Source organism: Delphinapterus leucas, chromosome 14 (genome assembly GCF_059928025.1).
Source record: "Delphinapterus leucas isolate spDelLeu-1000000601 "Yukka" chromosome 14, BTC_Dleu_Yukka2, whole genome shotgun sequence".
Lineage (NCBI taxonomy): Eukaryota > Metazoa > Chordata > Mammalia > Artiodactyla > Monodontidae > Delphinapterus > Delphinapterus leucas.
In genome coordinates this window covers 52,175,822-52,194,999 of record NC_143142.1, presented here as the reverse complement: position 1 = coordinate 52,194,999, position 19,178 = coordinate 52,175,822, and the positions used below count along the sequence as shown (strand labels likewise).

The window sequence follows — 19,178 nt, the reverse complement described above, 5'->3', positions numbered from 1 at the left end:
CACAATGGAAGTTTACAGCAAAAAGGAGTCTTGCTTCCCCCTGAACTAGAACCCACTGTATACATTTAGATTCCCCCCAAAGTTGAATGTCTGCAGTTTTCAAGGCCGAGCTCTCTGGGTCGACTGAGATGGGCAGAATTGGGTCACCTATCCCAGCATCCTATTTAAAGACTGACTTTCTCCGTGTTGTAGGGTAAATGGGTCTACAGCGAAGGTACCCTGGAGAGAAATCCCACTGGCATGTCACTGGTTCCTACATATACAGCCCTTGTTGCCAGCAAGAGATAGTTTATGGAGGCTATACTGGGAGACAGAATCTCATTTTAAAATTAGAAAACTAGTGAAACTGGTGATCCTTGCTTCTTCTCTGATTCATTCCAGCACTGCTATATGTCTGTGTTCCCCCCGATTCTTAATGTGTTGGTATTTGGAGGTGAGGCCTTTGGAGGTGATTAGTTTACAAGGGTGGACCCCTCATTAAGTGGGATTAGTGACCTGATAAAAGAGAACCAAAGATTCCTCACTCTCTTCCACCATATGAGGACACAGCAAAGACAGCTATCTATGAACCAGGAAGCAAGCCCTCGCCAGGCACTTTATCTGTCAGCGCCTTGATCTTGGACTTGCAGGCTTCAGAATTGTGGGGAGTAAATTTCTGTTGTTCAGAAGCCACCCAGTCTGTGGTACTTCATTATAGCAGCCCAAACGGACTAAGGCAATCACTGTTCCAGTCACTCCAGTCCTTAGGAACCCAGCTTGTTCACAGGTGTTCATGCTTATTTTCCTACCAGGAAATAAAAGGTGTTGCAATGAACTTAGCCCCTCTGTGGAGCTGGACCTGAAGGTATTTCTTGTCCCAGGGCCTTCAGCCAGCACCAACCGAGGATTGCTGGCAGTCCTGGGGTGAGAAGTACCCAGGCTTCAAAGTGCTCATGGGCCAGTGGGCATGCACACTGGGTGCTTCGGGAGGGGGACCACATATGGAGGTGGGAGGCACAGGGCTGCAACATTTCACTCAACAGACCCTTATGGTACAGGCTATTCAGTACAATAATCACGTTCCCCAGAAGACGGCCTAGGAGCCCCGAGGCACAGTGTGGGAAAGCTCCAGAAACCTTCCAGGAAAAACAAATGGGTATATTAGACTCAAAGAGGGCCCCAAAGAGGGCAATGTTTAACCCGAATGATATAATGTTTAAGCCAAGCGAGAAAAACACCTCAGGCAGACTTGCAGAGAGCCGCACAGAATGATGGGAATCTTACCACCAGGCGACCGTGCATTCCAAGGATATTTGAGACAGCCCTGTGAGCGGTCTGTGTAAACCAAATGAAAAGCAGAACCTGAGGTAGCCAGTGCGCCTCAGGAAGCTGGTTTCCCAGGTCTCAGAAACTGCCCTCCACCCCCTCCTCCTCTCTGCCTTCCCCACTTGCTGCTCTGCCCTCAGGGGCTGCGGTCAGGTGGGTTCCCTGCCTGGGTCTACTTCTGCAGGGTGGGGTTTGGGTCCCAGCAGAGGACTGGAGACTTCAGACCTTCAACTCGCCCCCCTTCATCTATTAACAGGGCATGAAAGCACGTCTGTCCCCAGGAAGCCCATTTCTGCAGCATCAGCTTCAGAAAGCAGTTTCCCCACTTCCCTAATGCCTTTTCTGAGACACAGAGTAACTCACAGGAATGAGAGCTGAAGCTCTTCCTCCTTTCTGTGATCTGTGTGTCTTCACAGCATCAGTGTCACAGAGCCCAGCACCAGGAGCACAGGGCCCTTCCAGGTGCCTGGGGATCCTTCCTACACACATACCATTGACTCCTCCCTACACATCTCCCTCCCTCATCCCTTTTTCTCAGCACTCTTTCATACTTGACAGTCACCCTCATCATGGCACATCACAAGTATGTATTTACTTGCTGGGCACCCCCTGCAGACCACCTCCAAGCCTATGAGCCAATAAGTGTTGATTGCTTGTTTCCTTCAATCACTCTTCTCCTCAAGGAGGCCTTCTTCTTGGCCAAACACAATTCAGTCTCATCACCCCAGCCCTCTAGAACCTCATAGGCAGTCTTGAGATGGTTTGGCCCTTTCTCAAGTAGACCCACTGTGTGTGCTTCCCATGGGGTCATATTCGCAGCACCAGCACAGGGTTGGCACATACCAGGAGTTCAGTGTTTGTGGAATGAATGAATAAGTGAATGAATGAATGAACGTGCCTTTCATGGCAGGCAGCTCTCAAAAGAGTGCGGCTCCGTCCCTTTCACTTAGGTCTTGACCTGTCGCCAGCATGGTTCTGCACATAAAGATGTTCACTACATGTTGGATGACTGCACTTGCAAAAACTATTTGGACGGTTTTCTTTTGAGGGATGACTTTTGTCCTCTCCATCTTTCAATACCTCACCCATCCCTGTCCTAGCTCATTCTCCCCACACTGAGAGGCCAAACCTCCTTCTGACCCATTTTTTTGCCCTCCCACAGCACTGCCTGCTAGTCTGAGCCAATCACACCCTGCCATCTGATTATTAAAGTGCTGGGGATTTGGGGCTATTTCCCCTGCACAGAGGGTTGTTGCCAGGGCAGGCTCACGGTCTCTGCTGCCTCTTCTGAATCCTCGAAAGGAGAGTGTGTGGGCTCACCATGAACTCTGAACATTCTGCTTGGCCCAACTTGAATCATAACTGTAATTCACTTCCCAGAGGCCCCTTCATGGGGGCCAATTCTGAAATCTGACAGCAGTGGCCCTTGGCTCTCCGTGACCATACACCCTCCCTCAGCGAGGGGCTCAACCTGAACCAAAGGCACCTGAAACAGCCCTTTTGTTGTGAAGCTGGATCCTTTTTATGTCGTAAAAAGCCATGTGCAGTGCACCTTTTCTAAATCAAATCAGCCTGTAGTGTCTTCAGAAGTGCTCTCCCTTCTACAGACAAATAGAAATCCAGATTCATAGTCACACTCAAGGCTTCGCACGCCACTGGAGCCTGCTGGCCCTTCACTTCCCCCAACTCCCACCTGTGCCCCAGACAGCCCAGCCCTCCCCCACTGCCCACTCTTGGCCTTGTTGGGCTCTTTACTACCGACAGCCTGTGGGATCTCCACTCCCCGACCTCAAGGCCAAGTGTTGTTCCTATTCTCTCCTTAGGAAACCTCCCAGAGCCCCAAAGTCTCCCTTTAGTCCCCCAGCAGACTTTGTTCCAAAACCATGGTCTATGCCACATTTTCCCATAAGACTGTTCATTCAGGTTTGGGGAATAAATGGAGTCTAATTGTAGCAAGGGAGACCCCTGCCTAAAGCATCCTATAGGGAACTGATAGGGAAACCACCTTCTCCTCTGACATGAAACCCATCCTCCAGGGTTGGCAAAGTTGGAGACTCTCCCCCAGGGCTCAGGGAGAAGCTAGCTCTTGTACACCAACACCCACCACTGAGTCAGCTGGTCCTCCAGAAACTCACCTTACCACCATCTCCACAGCCTGGTAGGGCATGCACAAGTCTTGCTTGAATCCTGCCCAGGCAGGATCACTCCAAGAGTCAGAGATTACATAAGGGAAATAAGCTGCTGTGCACCTGGATGATCAGGCAAACCGGGATGGTGATGGTGGGAGGCAGCAGAGACCAGGATTGGGAGGCTGCCTGCAACTCCCTCCACCCAGGGGCAAAGTCAAGTGCAGTGAGGCCCTCACGTGATCCACGGCCAAGACAGAGATGCAACGCCAGAGAGGCCCTGCCCACTGGACTCCCACCAAGATTCCCATTTCCTGTAGATGCTTCACTTCTCTGCAGTCAATTCTGAAAATTATTGTGCCCTGGACACAAAGGACATCCAGGGTGTGAAGTTGCCCTATGACCTCAAGGGACCACCATAAACAATACGATAATCAACAAGCCCAACGTTTATCTTCGAGGAAGCCGCCTTCATTGAGGCAGGTGGGGGATGTCATATGATAGTCTTTTCTTCATTCAATCATTTTCAGTACAGGGAAAACTGCTCTCTCTCCCACTACTCCATCAATAGAGAAGTCTGCTAAATCCAGTGCATTGGAGGACGAACTCTACCATGTGAGTTTGGGTTTGAGAAAGAGAAGATGAGAGATCTGAGTAAGAAACCGTCCACAAAGAAGTGACAGAGCCAATAGGATGCACTAGTTAGTCTGGTAAAGTGATTCGGGCTGATGTGCTAACGGCCTGGGCCCGAGGAGCCTCCCCTGCTCCTTCCCAGCAGCATCTGTGCTCGTGTGGGACCATCTGGAGGGCATCCCCGCCTGATCATGATGGGATTTGATCTGAATAGCAGAGGGCAGCTCCGGCTGGTCCAGACCACAGGCCAGGCCTGTCTGGTGAACAGCTCTGCACAACCTCCCCTGCAGCTGGGACACGCAGGGTCAGCTCCACGGCCAAGGGAGAGGTGCCGGGGAAAACCACACAGGGAAGGCCACTTCCCCCCTCCCCTCCCATTTTACAGCACGTGCTTTGGGGTTGAAGTGAATCAAGGGCAGCCTGACCAACACAACTGAGAGTCTAAATATCAGCTCTGACATAGGAGAGAGGGCATCACAGGTGCAAGAACTACTCTGACAAAGTTTTTGAGGGGGGAATGATCGTGTTGTGTTCTAGGGACAGAGAAGAAATCAGCTGATTTGAATATCAGCTTCTTTTTCATTAGAAGAAAAAAGATTGGGGTTTTTTCCCTGGACTTTTTAGAAAAAGAAATTAAATTTCTCTCCATTGATCTCGCACAAAGAAGACCACTCCTTCCCTTAAGGGGTTTAAAATCTATCAGTAGGTAGAAGATAACAAAAATGTATCCTAATTCAGGCCTGAAGGTGAAAACACCACAGCACAGGAGGAAGGGCGTGGAGGGCGTACTTTCAAGGAGAGACAGTTTAAGGGAGATCAGAAAATGCCAGCATTTAAGAGGGTCTCGAAGTAAGGATCATAAAAAGAAAACTGTCCCAGGACTTGAGAATTCTGCCCCAGGGTACAGTTCCTCTGGGTTTGGCCCCCAAAGCCCCATGTGCTGTGGAGAAAGCAGGAAAATCATTTCCAGGTAAGATGTGCCCACAGTCGTTGCTTCAGTGATTCTGCAGGTGGGGACTCATATCTTTTCTGTCTCAGTGATTTATAATAAATGCTGAGGGTGCCTGGAGCCATCTCTCTGCATTGCTAAGTGTGTGGTTCACAGCTCTTTGGGGAGAGACAGAAGAGCTGAGCCAGGCTTCCAGCCCGTGCAGGTGAGTGAGTGGGGGCAGTGAGATTTGCAGGGTAAAACCAGAGAGAGATTTTCCCCTCCTCCTTCTGTTGTCCCTCTCGAGACCCCACCCCATACTCAGCCTTCCTCATGAGGGGTACATTAGAAATGTGTAACAAAGAAAAGGTTGTGCTCCTAACCTTCCTCTGCTGTAAAGAGAGAGGAACAGGGGTTCCCTGGTGGCGCAGTGGTTGAGAGTCCACCTGCCGATGCAGGGGACGCGGGTTCGTGCCCCTGTCTGGAAGGATCCCACATGCCGCGGATCGGCTGGGCCCGTGGGCCATGGCCGCTGAGCCTGCGCGTCCGGGGCCTGTGCTCCGCAGCGGCAGGGGCCACAACAATGAAAGGCCCGCGTACCGCAAAAAAAAAAAACAAAAAGAGAGAGAGAGAGAGGAACAAACCCTGGACCAGCGTCCTAGTAATAGGGGACAGGACCTGCCTGTGTGGGATGCCCACTGAGACCCTCCCATATCCTAGAGAACAGCACTGCCCAAAGCTGGTTCACATAAGCCGTGGTGCTGAGACTACAGGATTCTTCGTCCTTTTCAGAAGTCCACCACCCCTTTAGTGCCTGTCTTCCTGGCCTTCAGGGATGCTCAGTGATATCAGGTCCTAAAGAAAAGAGGGTCTTCTCCATCTGATCCAAATTCCTCCTTTTAGTGTGATCAGCCAATGCTCAGCCTGCAGGGAGCTCTCAGAGAGGCATTTGGACATTCAAAGACCTGTGCAATCCCACAGATAGGTGTCATTTCAGATGGCTGCTCTACATTGGCCTTTGGGAGCTTTGGGCAAATTATTGCATCTCTCTCAGCTTATTTCCTCATCTACAGGTGACTGTCAGAATGACTAACTTTTCAGGTAGCTTGAATGACCAGGATCACACATAAAAAGCTCTTAGATCAATGCCTAGGTGCAAGAAATTACATCTTACTTTACATCATTTACAAAATAAAACCCAGATGGATGAAAAGCTTAATACTTTTTAAAAATAGAAGAAAATATCGGAAAATGTGTTTACGATGTTGAGGATGCAGAAAGTCTACTTTAAAATAGGATACAAAAGCAAGTCATTAAAGAACAGGGTAGCAAAGCAAACAATGGATGGGAGAAAATATTGTCACCAAGTATAACACAAAATATGTTTTTAAAAGATCTGCAAAAATAATTAAGAAAAAGATATGTATCCATTCATCTGTCAATGGGCACTTAGGTTGCTTCCATATCTTGGTTATTGTAAATAACGTTGCTATGAACATTGGAGCACATTTATCTCTTCAAATTAGTGTTTTCATTTTCTTCAGATAATACTCAGGAGTGGAATTGCTGGATTATAAGGTAGCTCTATCTTTAATTTTTTGAGGAACCTCCATACTGTTTTCCATAGTGGCTTCACCAATTTACATTCCCACCAACAGTGTTTTATTGTTACCTTTTCTCCACATCCTCGTCAACATTTGTTATTCATTGTCTTTTTGATAATAGCATTCTGACAGGTGTGAAGTGATATCTTATTGTGGTTTTGATTTGCATTTCCCTGATGATTAACAACGCTGAGATCTTTTCATGTGCCTATTGGCCATCTGAATGTCTTCTTTTGAAAAATGCCTATTCGGGTCCTCTGAGCATTTTTTAATCAGGTTGTTTGTTTTCTTTGATATTGAGTTGTATGAGTTCTTTATATATTTTGGATATTAACCCCTTATTAGACATATCGTTTGCAAATATTTTCTCCCATTTGGCAGGCTGCCTTTTCATTTTCTTGATGGTTTCCTTTGCTGTGCAAAAGTTTTTTAGTTTGATTAGGTTTCATTTGTATATTTTTGCTTTTGTTGCCATTGCCTGAGGTGACATTTCCATAAAAGTATTACTAAGACCAAAGTCAAAGGGTGTACTATATTTTCTTCTAGGAGTCTTTATGATTTCAGGTCTTACATTTAAGTCTTTAATCCATTTTGAGTTTATCTGAATGGATAAAGAAGATGTGAGATATATATATATATTATATATATATATATTATATATATATAATATATATATACACACACACACACAATGGAATATTACTCATCCATAAAAAAGAATGAAACCTTGCCATTTGCAACAACATGGATGGACCTGGAGGGTATTATGCTTAGCGAAATAAGTTGGACAGAGAAAGACAAACGATTTCACTTATATGTGGACTCTAGAAAAGAAAACAAACAAATATAACAAAACAGAAACAAGCTCACAGATGCAGAGAACAAACCAGTGGTCACCACAAGGGAGAGGGGTAGAGGAGGGGCAAAACAGATGAAGGGGATTAAGAGGTAGAAACTAGCAGTTATAAAATAAATAAGTCATACAGGGATGTAATGTACTACACAGGGACTATAGTCAACATTTTATAATAAGTTTGTACGTAAGTTTATAATCTATAAAAATATCAAATCACTATGTTTTACACCTGAAGCTAACATAATATTATAAGTAAAGTATACTAAAATAAATAAACAAGCAAATAAATAAGAAAAAGAAACCTAACTCAGTGAAATAGGCAACAAACACAACAGGTAATCCACAAAAGAGACAGTATAAACAGCCAATAAATATATACAGTGGCTCCACTTCACTAGGAAGAAGGAAAGTTCTAATTAAAACACCAACAATTTCGTTTCTTTTTATGGCTGATTAATATTCCATGGTATATATGCGCCACATCTTCTTTATCCATTCATCCGATGATGGGCACTTAGGTTGTTTCCATACAGAGTGAAGTAAGTCAGAAAGAAAAAGACAAATACCGTATGCTAACACATATATATGGAATTTAAGAAAAAAAAAATGTCATGAAGAACCTAGGGGTAAGACAGGAATAAAGATGCAGACCTACTGGAGAACGGGCTTGAGGATATGGGGAGGGGGAAGGGTGAGCTGTGACAGGGCGAGAGAGAGTCATGGACATATACACACTAACAAACGTAAGGTAGATAGCTAGTGGGAAGCAGCCGCATGGCACAGGGATATTGGCTCGGTGCTTTGTGACAGCCTGGAGGGGTGGGATAGGGAGGGTGGGAGGGAGGGAGACGCAAGAGGGAAGACATATGGGAATATATGTATATGTATAACTGATTCACTTTGTTATAAAGCAGAAACTAACACACCATTGTAAAGCAATTATACCCCAATAAAGATGTTAAAAAAAAAAAGAACACCAACAAAATTCTGTATCCTTTTTACATCTTAGATTGGCAAAATTAAAGTTTGGTAATATACAAGGATGAAGAGGTGGTATGAAAGCACATAATTTGTACACAATTGAGGGAAGTGTAAGTTTGCACAACCACTTTTGGAGAGCAGAATGACAACCCTTGAGAAAATTTTAAGATGTATGCATACGATAAGACATCTACAAGGACGTTTAGTACAGCACTGTCTACAGTAAGGGGAAATGTTAAACAATGGCTAAGTTAAATGTGATCACCCCATAATATGGAATAGTATGAAGCTGTTAAAATAAATATGGTACACCTCTATGTTCTGGAATGAAATAATCTCTAAGACACACGTTGAGTGAAAAAGACATATAGGTATATACCATTTATACTAGATTAGATATATGATAGATGACACTTACATATACTCTATGATTTTCCATAATCGCATATATGTACGTAGATGCCTTCTTAAAATTTCAGCAGGCTGCATACCAAACTTAAAACTGATAAATGCTGGGGAGGATCTAGGAGTGAGAGCAGTCACATGGAAATAACTTTCACTGTAATGTTTTAATTTTTACAAGATCAGACTTCAAAGTCTGATCTGAAGGATACATAATGATAACAGCTAATGTTAATGGGAGATTATCAGAGGCCAGACCTTGTTCTAAGTGGTTTCTATGTACGTTTTCTCTTCTTGTATGTTTCTATATTTTCTATGTTTTCCCTTTCATCTTCAGGACAACACGATGAGGAAGCACCGTTGTCATCCTTCCTGTAAGTAAAGACACTGTAGCAATAGGAAGATTAAGTATTGCCTACAGTTCCCACCCCAAAGTAGTTGTACAACTGGAATTTGCAAACCGACAGCCAATCTGGTTAGTAGCCATGCTCCGCATGCCCTATGGCTCCTTCTTGGCTCAGGGCAGAACATCTGTGTCAGCAACCACCTGGGCCCAGGTAGCGTGCAGCCCTTCCCAGCTGAGGGCCTAACTCTCCCCAAAGAAGACCCGGTCTGCCTTCTCACGGCCCAGACACATCATACTGAGAGGATGGCTTGCTAAGGGGTGGACCTTGAAGAGTAAGAAAAATTGGGGAGCCAGTACAGGCATATGGAGTGGCAGATCACACCATATTCAATCCTCCTAAATTGGACATGAATTATTCAAAGAAATTAAAGAAGAAGAAGAAGAAAACCACTCTTGCAGTAAATTGATTCTTTTATTTTTTTTTAACATCTTTATTGGAGTATAATTGCTTTACAATGGTGTGTTAGTTTCTGCTTTGAGGGGGAAGGGTAAGCTGGGACGAAGTGAGAGAGTGGCATGGACATACATACACCACCAAATGTAAAACCGGTAGCTAGTAAATTTACTCTTATCTGATGATTAGCAAGGGGCAAAATGAGGCATTTGGCACAAGGCAAGAGCAATAAGTGAAACAATTCATTTGAAACATATCCAACCCTGCCTCCAACCTTGGGCCACCAAGTGCCAGGAACTTCACCAGACTGCTGCCCACATGCCAGCCAGAGATGGTTCCCCAAAAAAAGTTTGCTAATGAGGGTCTTCTCCCAGGAGCGAACCTCTGCAAAAGTGAGCAGAAGGAGGCAGCATACATGCAATTTAACAGCCACCAAGAACTGGTCGAATCAAATACACCCCACACTCAAAGCTTCCATGACCTGAAACCCCCCAGTAGACCCCACAATGGTGGAGGCCATTGCCCCCAAAATCTCCATAGAGGTGTACCCAGCTAGGGAACCAGAGGAAGGCCCTGGGTCATCCCTTAGAGAAATATCTGGACAAGTGGTTTTCAGAACCCTTGCATCGAAGTACTAATGGGTAGCACTTATTGGGTGCTTGCTTAGTACCGTAAGCTCTGCGTGTATTACCTAACTTAACTCTCACTGTAATATATAACTATTCATATTACTCCCATCTCACAGATGAAGAAACTGAGGTATTGAGTGGTTGCCCAAGGTTGTGTCATTAATTTGTAGGTGCCAGAGGAGGGACTTGAACACAGGGACCCTGACACTAGAGCTTGTTATGCTCTAATCACGCAGGATAGTATTAAGGCAGAAATTCTCAGGGTAGAACCAGGGAATCTGTATTTTAAGAAGCTGCTCAGGTGATTCTTATGCACCCAAAGTTGGGACTTTAGAATAGCGTGTGCCTCAGATAAACGGGTTGCTTCTTTGGGGCTGACTCTGTAATCTAGCTCATCTCACTATGTGGACTGCTTTCCTTCAAGGACCAGTGTTTTCACCTCTTGACATGTCCCCTGCCCCAACCCCCATCCCAGACCCCTTAGCACAGTTCCAGGCATAAAATTCAGTGAAAACATTTTAGTCCAGGGAGATGGCTCTGGACCTAGGGTCCAGAAGCTGAAGCTCACATTTCAGTTGTTATGAAATTTGCCTGGGCAGGTCCCTGCAGCTGGTTTAGCCTCCACATTCTCAGCTATTCAATGGAGATAATGTCAGAAGTGGATTTTAAGGATAATATTTTTTAATTATCTCTTTATTGGGTGTTTATTCTGTGATGGGCACTATGCCAGGACCTCTGCCTTGCATTGACTCATTCTCAGGAAACTTCAAGGAAAGTACTGTTAAAAGGGACAGGTTTTCAGAGACACTGGATTGCTTGGCTAAGCCTGCACAGCCAACAATGAAGGAAAAAGCATTCTTACTCAGGTCCCTTTGATTTCACATCACACACTCTTTCCCACACACCACCCAGTGTGGTCAGCCTTTTCTCAATCCTATGGATATAAGGAGAACCAAATGAGATCATAGATATATCAGTAGGGTGGGCTGGGCTATGCTGTGATTAAAAAACAGCTCCAAATCTCAGAGGCTTAAAATAGCAAACGTTTACTTCTTGCTCTGGCCACATATCCATCAGGAGTCATCAGGACATTTCTGTGTACCGTAATCACTCAGGGACCAAGACGGAGCAGCCACCATGCTGACTGTCGCTCAAGGGAAGCAGGGTCAAATTGTGCAAGCACGTTGAAAACTTCTGCTCAGTTAATAAGGTGTACATCTCATCTACTCATATTCCACTAACCAAAGCAAGTCTTGACCAGGCCCAACGTCAGTGGGGTAGGAAAGCATGGCAAGGGCAAAGAAGAAACAATAACTGTGAACAAATAATCTACATAGACCATGGATGTAAAGCACGCTTTGCAAGGTACTCAAGTGAAACAGCATGAAGTATGTTTTCTCCCATAGCAGCGTGGTGGTGGCCCCCTGGCTCCAAGCTGAGCCTCCACATCTGCAAACCCATGGATAGCTCCTCTGTTATCAGTAATCTAATTATGACTCTTGTTTCTGCTCAATTATTAAAGACAAGGCAGTGAAGAGCCCTGGAAGAGGAGGAAAATCTGTTTTGCAGCAATGACAAACCATATTTCATATGCATAAAGGAGAGAAATAAAAGAGCATTGCTTTTACTCTTATAATTGCAATTTCCTGCTCGTTTCCTTTTCAAATCAGTGGATGTAATTGTTTGGTAATAAAATATCAGCATAATATATTAGAGGCAGAGAACAGACGGGCTTAAGGGACAGTTGCCAAGAACAGAAGGGAGAGAGAAGAGTCAACAGAATCAGAGTGTACAAACCTTGTGGGTCTTTCACAAAATGCGTACTAGACTCTGTCCCAGCCCTCTCCACGCTCTTCCTCCGTGGCTCTTAACTGAGGCAAATGAATGGTCCAGATAAATCAGTATTCTCCAGCTACCTTAAAATTCGAGTCAGTACCAAGTTCAGACCGGAAAGAGAAGCGAGTGGGAGGGAAAGCAGGAGTGAGAGTTTAGCAGTGACAGAGCGACTGTGGGGCAGTCCAGCTTTGGGAACACACTTGGATTTCATACCAGGTCCACCACCAACTGGCTGTGGCACCTTGGGAAGATTATTAACCTCTCTGAGTCTCCATTCATTCATTGGTAAAGAAGGAGGGAAAAATATCCTGTCTGAAAAAGGTAGGCGCTCCTCAAAGACTAGCTATTCATATTATTAGAAAATTACAGCAAGTGGTTTACTACCCTGCAGAGAGGGGAGTGATGGACCACAAGTGTTAACTTTTGGCAAATGTCCAAACTAGGGAAGATTTTTCTTTATTGTCTTCAATTCTACCAGTAGCTTCCATTTTCTCCACTCTGGGGCACTTCTCCCTTGACTGCCCCACTTTTTCAAGGCCTAACCCACGTCCCAGTGTTGCCCTCAGGTCAATGGTACCTGACATTTGCCATGGCATTAACCGGCCAACCAAGATTCTACCAGATAAAGGAACCCTGAAGGAGGCTGTCGTGGAGGAATGAATGGCTCCTGGATGGGGGATGTGCTACCACCTCCCACATTACACTGTCAAAGCAGCCACCACCTTGCGTGCCTGCCCTAATTGAGTGTTTGGACCCCATAGACGAGCCCTAAATTGGGAGCCATGGGAAGTTAGAAATTAAATAACCTCAGAAACGTCCAGACTGCCTAAGGGAGGAGGGGAAGCCAAGTCCACTCGTGTGGAGGTTCTGAGCTCTGCTGCTCTCCAATGTGAGCACACCAGGAAGTCACTTGGTGGCATGAGTTCAGAGACCTGGAGGTCCTCCAGCTGCTGACCCGGGGCTCCCAACCTTCAACAGTAGAAATTCGGGTTTTTTTATACAAACATTGGTGAGCAGATGCCCCTTGGAAAGTATCCTCCATTTACACTGGAATTTTACTTGCTGATTCCACAGTTGGGGGAGAGTGCGAGCACCCTCCTGAGGAAGGTCACAGGGAGGGGAAGTCGAAAGCTGATGAAGAACTTCCTCATTCAGCCCTGACCATGTCCCCGGGGAGGTGAGCCATGCCAGAAAATAGGTCTGTGGGAAGCTTTCCCAGCAGGACCAGAAATCAAGAAAATGACCCTACATTCCAGGAATAGAAAGTTAGTATATTCATGAAGAGGAACCTTCTGGCAATAAAGAGCTGAGGCTATGGGAAGCTGGGAATTCTCTGACACTCTATCCCCAAAGCCACTTCAATTTAAAGTGTCCCTAGCAGAGAGTCTTATGACAAACACAGTCATTTTCCTCCAGAAGGAGAAAGTCTGTGTAGCAACTCCTCCAAAGGAGATGCCAGGCCAAGGAATAGGAAGGTGGAGAGAAATGCCCAGAGAACAAAGGCTCTTGAAGAGCATCTCTGGTCTGTTGGTACCTCCCTGTAAGGCTTGACTTTGTCTTTCCCAGCACAACCTCTGGGGCTCCATCCCAGTCAGGGTCAAAGCCAGAGATGCCTTGCATCATAAGACCCCAGACGTTCCCACTCAGGTTCTCACTAAATCAACCCACAAATACTTAGAGAAGACCTATTATGTGCCAGGAAATGCACTGGGTACTTATTAAGCACTGCCTAAAAATTCTGGTAGTGCTGGACTCTTCAGGTGTATGGAATGGTGAGTCAGAGACCCTGCCAAAGTCCTTGCCAGCATCAAATACAGTTAATACCTGTGCATTTGGGGATCCCGGAGGCCATGACTGAGCACAGCCAGGAAGCCAGCCCTTGATGAGGTGAAGTCCAAAGTGAGACACAGTCAACTCCCATCTTCTGGTGTTTTCCTGGACTATGGTAGCAGGAAGGCATCTTTCCTACTGAATTGACCAGGTGCTCACTGTGCCTCACACTCAGATGTGTCATTACACTGTCCCCGGTAGTAAGGCTACTTGGGGGTGGGGGCGGCGGGAGGGTTATGTGACTCTCATCTCATAGCTACCTGAGAGATTTGGCTGTATCTCACAATGCCTGGAATAGAGTCTTGTGATATGGTGCATTGTCTCTACATGTATCGAAGGAATTAGGTGTCTAAATGTTTTTGCAAAGCGGCTGTTGTTGACCCAAGTTTATCCCTTCTCCCGTGTGCCGAGCTTCTCAGGAGGTTTCTAGAGTTGGTCAAAAACTCATGTAGGTTAAAAGAACGAGGTTTCCATGCATATGATGCTTAATATAAGTGTGTATTTCATCATTTTCTGTGCTTCTCTGCAGGAGCTGCCTGGACCTGGATGCATTTTCTCAGCCAGTCATTCCCAGCCAGGAGAACCCTTGAAGTTTGGCTCATCACCTCAGAGTGCTTAGACCTTGAATTTCAAGTAGAAAAGCAGTAAGGTTCCAATAAGGCTAAAATTGAATGCTCTGAAAAAACACACAGTTATGACTTTACCCTGTGTCCCCATTTCCTCCACCCACCCAAACCCTAACCTGAACCACAGTGTCAATCACCTGTACCGTGCAATTGAGACTTCAGGCTACTTGATTGTTACGTCTCTTTTCTTGATTTTTAACCTTTTTCTCATTTTGTTTTGGCCCCTCATCTAGACTGTAAGGCCCTTGGAAGGGCAAGGATGTGCAACAAGATAGAACAGGACGCTTCCTGCTTCATTTTTCAACCCTACCCCTTTATGCAGAATTTACAAAGGAAAAAGAAGTCGAACATGGTTTTGCAACTTTTACACCCCTCAGCTCAGTCAAGGATTTAATGTGGAAAGGGCTATCTTCTCTCCCCAGACCTAACAGAGGGTTCTCCAACAGGGCCACATGCAGGAATTTGAAACTATTTCTGCACTTAAAAGACACAGAGGGGGCTTCCCTGGTGGCACAGTGGTTGAGAGTCCGCCTGCCGATGCAGGGGACGCGGGTTCACGCCCCATTCCGGGAAGATCCCACATGCCACAGAGCGGCTGGGCCCGTGAGCCATGGCCGCTGAGCCTGCGCTTACAGAGCCTGTGCAACGGGAGAGGCCACAACAGTGAGAGGCCTGCGTACCGCAAAAACAAACAAACAAACAAAAAAAAAAACACAGAGGGCTGCCACCTGACTCACACCTGAGAAGATTAAGGGGACTAGAGGCAAGAGTCTGACACCCACCTGGAAGTCTGCTGGGTGAGGACAGAGTTGACCAATGACTCCAGTGGTGAGGGCTGCTTCTCCGTGATTGGCCTTCTCTCTGAGAAGAGAGCAAGATATGCATGAGTGTTTTTCATGGACCAGATGTGGGCCAGGTGGAGAGAGGCTACCTAGGGCCTTTTTGCATCCTAGCCAATGAAACTTCCTAGAGGAAACAGGGTCCTCAGTAGAAAGAGATTCAAGGTGTACCACTGGATGTCCATGGCAAAAGAAGATGTCACAGTGTCCAACTGAATTAGACAGGGGTCACACACAGGTCAGGGAAACTTCAGAACAAAGGGACCCAGCAGGGAACCTCTGAAAATCACAAGAAAGTGCCCTCAAGAGGAAGAATCAGTGCTGTCCATTGGCCAATACCAGAGACCATGATGTGCCCAGCCAAGCCCATACTGCCTGATCCACTCACCACTCCCTCCCATGCCTCCAACCTCCGAGATTCATTACAGGGCCTCGTGACCAGGTCAGGGAGGATATGAGTAAGGAACCAGGGAACAGCAGACAACCAAAGAACTGTGCCTCGTGTCCCACCCAGGCTTCCAGCCTGAAGCAGTTCAAATCAGAGAAGGGAAGTATAGGCAATTCCAAGTTTGGTTCAGAGTTTTGATCATCACATGAGACTATGTATACTATTTATTGGCTCCAGCCTGTGTTTATGGCCTACAATAATAGCATCTAAAAATGAGCAGAAAAGCCATGAGAACTGCCACAGTTCTCACTGAGCATTGGGAAAATTACTCTCCCTAAGGAAGTTTAAAACAACGTCAGAAAACAAAAATAAAGTCACATGTTGGTGATGTCTAAATCATTCATATTCAAAATGCCATGGAACAATGCCAATGTTTCAAAGTTCTGGACAAAAGTCCAACTTTTTAAAATAAAAAACATGACCCCCAAAGTAAGAGAAGTTAGGCACCAAAGAAAGAATTTGATAGTAAAAAGTCAGAAAATAATCATGAGGGCCCACCCCAAGCTTCCAATCCACTCCAATCCACATTCCAAGAGACCACAATACCTGCCCTGTGGATGGTCACAGAAGGATGGCACATATAGCAAATGAGACCAAAATCTGTGTGGGTCATTTAAGGAGATAAACAGTAAGCCAGGGTATGGGTTGGCTGGGAAAGCTAAGAAACACCAAACGACAACAACAACAAAAATCCTCTAATTTAAATCTATTTTTAAAATTATAAAATCCAGCTGTGTTCCTTAATTCAAATGAATCTTTTTGACACCAACAACTTGCTAAGGCTTCAAAGGGCTGCTGAAAAGTAATGAACACAGTATCTCTAAGTACCAGGGCCTCCTGGGAAGTATCTGAGTACAAGGCTCCCCTTAACGACACGGTCCTTCTGAAAAGTCAGGGACCATGAGAGACAGTGCCAACTCTCAGGAGTTATGACATGTCCAGGAAGAGTACAGGGTACAGATGTTTTTATCCTGGTCCCTCACCATTCAAATTGCCCCCATAGCAGCCTCGCTCTGGCAATGGGGCTCTTATTTTCCAAAATCCAAGGAGGTTGTTTGGAAATGGAAAGGAATGCTCATCATCCAACATCAGAAACCTCTTTTTATCCATCAGGGTCTGGAAAAGTGGATTACAACAAGGAGTGTGCTGAGGAAAGCAGGATGGTGAAGCCTGGTAGTTGCCCCCTCACTGGCTCCCCAAAACCGCAGATGTGGGCATCCATACAGCTGTTCTCTCACCCCAGACCCTTCCTACAGATGCTGCCCCTCCATCTGCCACAGGGTCCCTCCAGGATCACTGCTTTCAGCACCCCAGACAGTCCTCTCAGCTCTCTTATTTGCATCTTAGTTTTACATTCCAAGAATCTCAGCTTGCTTGAGGGTGAAAGGCTTGTATAAAGAATTTTTTCTGACAAAATCATCCTGTGTCAACTTGTGACAGGGGAGGAAATCTCCTTCAAAGACCAAACCAAGCATCCAACCTAGGAAGGAGGCTGTCAAAATTCTCTGCTAGCTCATCTGCTTCAAGGCCACCACCACCACCAACAGCGGAGCTGACCAGTATAAAATAGTTACTTTTAAGTTTTCTTTTTACCATTTTCAACATTATAAAGACCCAAACTAAAGTCACAGTTAATAGAGTAGTCTCTCCTTACACTTAGCATTGGTTTCAAAGGAGAGTTTCTTTTATAATCCTCCCTCAGATACCAAATCCTCCTCATCCCCCACCTAAGATGTGCTTTACACACAAGAGGAGATGAGTCAGATGCTCAGGGGATTTGTACAGTAAGTCACTAAAACTCAATTTCCCTGATACTCACACGGAAGGAAAAGAAGAAGAAAAGGCAAATGAACAAAAGGAAAAATGAAAGTCTGGTTAACCTAGGAACTTGAAAGAGAAATGCAATCAACTGGCTCTGAAGTTGAGGGAATCAGGAGCTCTATAACCAAATGCAAATAGGCTCTGGGTGGAAAAATTGTGTGGGAGGTGATGGAAAAGTGGAGAGAGGAAAGAAGATGGAGATTTCTTTGGTACTTACCTGTATGGCATCGACTTCAAGTCGTCTTTAAGTGGAACTGACGGCATTACAAACACAATAAGCACTTCTAGACAAACTGGAATAGCAATCACTTCAGGAGCTGAGAAGCATTCACAATTTTGCTGTTGTCAACGCTTTCAGAGGCTTTAATTTTCAATGGTAAGCACAGCTTCTATACAGTGTTGTCAAAACCTCAATGAAGTCATGTCATGGAATATTAAAGGGCCAGCCCGTGGAATGCCAACACAGAGATTTGAATTTCATGCTCACTCCTAAACATCAAGACAAATATGTCTAATTTCATAAAAACCTGGACAGCCCCAGGGAGGCTGACAATCATATCTATTGTTACCCAAGTTTGCTAGAATAAAACCTTGCCTTCCTGGGTGTGTGGGGCCAGAAGGGAGGAGGAAGGAGAGGAGAGAGAGAACAGAGGATTACCAAAGATAATCAGTAAAAAATGGCCGACCTTGTATGGATTTTGTCGACTGAGAGCAGAGCTCTGATTGCCTCCCAGTTGCTACCTAACTTGACCACTTTTGACTCAACCCTCCTAAGTGGTACTGAGAATTCTCTCAAAAGGTATTCTTTGAGCCTAACAAAGTGATATACTTCACCTTCAAAGAAACATGTACTGGACGTTTCCTACCATATGTCAGCCTGTCTTAAACACAATAGGCAATGCTCGGAGTTGCGAGAGTGACCAAACCAGTTGGGCTATAATGGAGATGGATTTTAGGAACCAGTGGGAGCTTAAGTTTGAGAGGTGGATGGGGACAAAGGTGGGAAACATCTCCACTGGAGACTTTTCAGCAAGTATTAACATGTTAAATGTGGTGTTCCAAGAAGATTAATTCTAAGATTCACAGAGCTCAATTTGCTCCAAAAGAAAGAGCAAAATGCAGTCAAGGACATGGTCCTTTTATGAAGAAGGAACATAATGAAAATGGTTCATAGAATAGGCTCCTCCTACTCTTAACATTCACTTAAAAAGATAAGTCCTTTGTAATCCCTCCTCAGACACCTAACCCCCTGACCCTAGCTGCCACCCACACCTCAGATCCACCTCACATTTGGAAGAAAAATACCAATTATACTAGCAATCTGAGGGTCAAATGTTGTTTTCAAGCCTTCTTAATCCATTTTTGCATCATGGCATTTTAAGATTTATAGGTGTTTTCACAGCTCTTATCCTGTTAGATTCTCATATCGATCCCCTCAAGAAGGTACCTAATGATACTAATTTGATAATCACCTTTTCCAACCCATTTTAAAGTTGCCAGATGTGATGCCCTGA

At 45.2% G+C, this 19,178-nt stretch overlaps 1 long non-coding RNA gene across 1 annotated transcript; it reads right to left on the bottom strand.

Annotated features, from left to right (window-relative positions):
• Positions 1-5,608: 5,608 nt before the first annotated feature.
• Positions 5,609-18,215, bottom strand: LOC149747626 (uncharacterized). Its single transcript, XR_016387627.1, has 3 exons — positions 17,882-18,215; positions 15,339-15,417; positions 5,609-14,551 (listed from the first exon to the last, which is right to left on the bottom strand). It is a non-coding gene; the product is annotated as an uncharacterized LOC149747626 (long non-coding RNA).
• Positions 18,216-19,178: the final 963 nt, after the last annotated feature.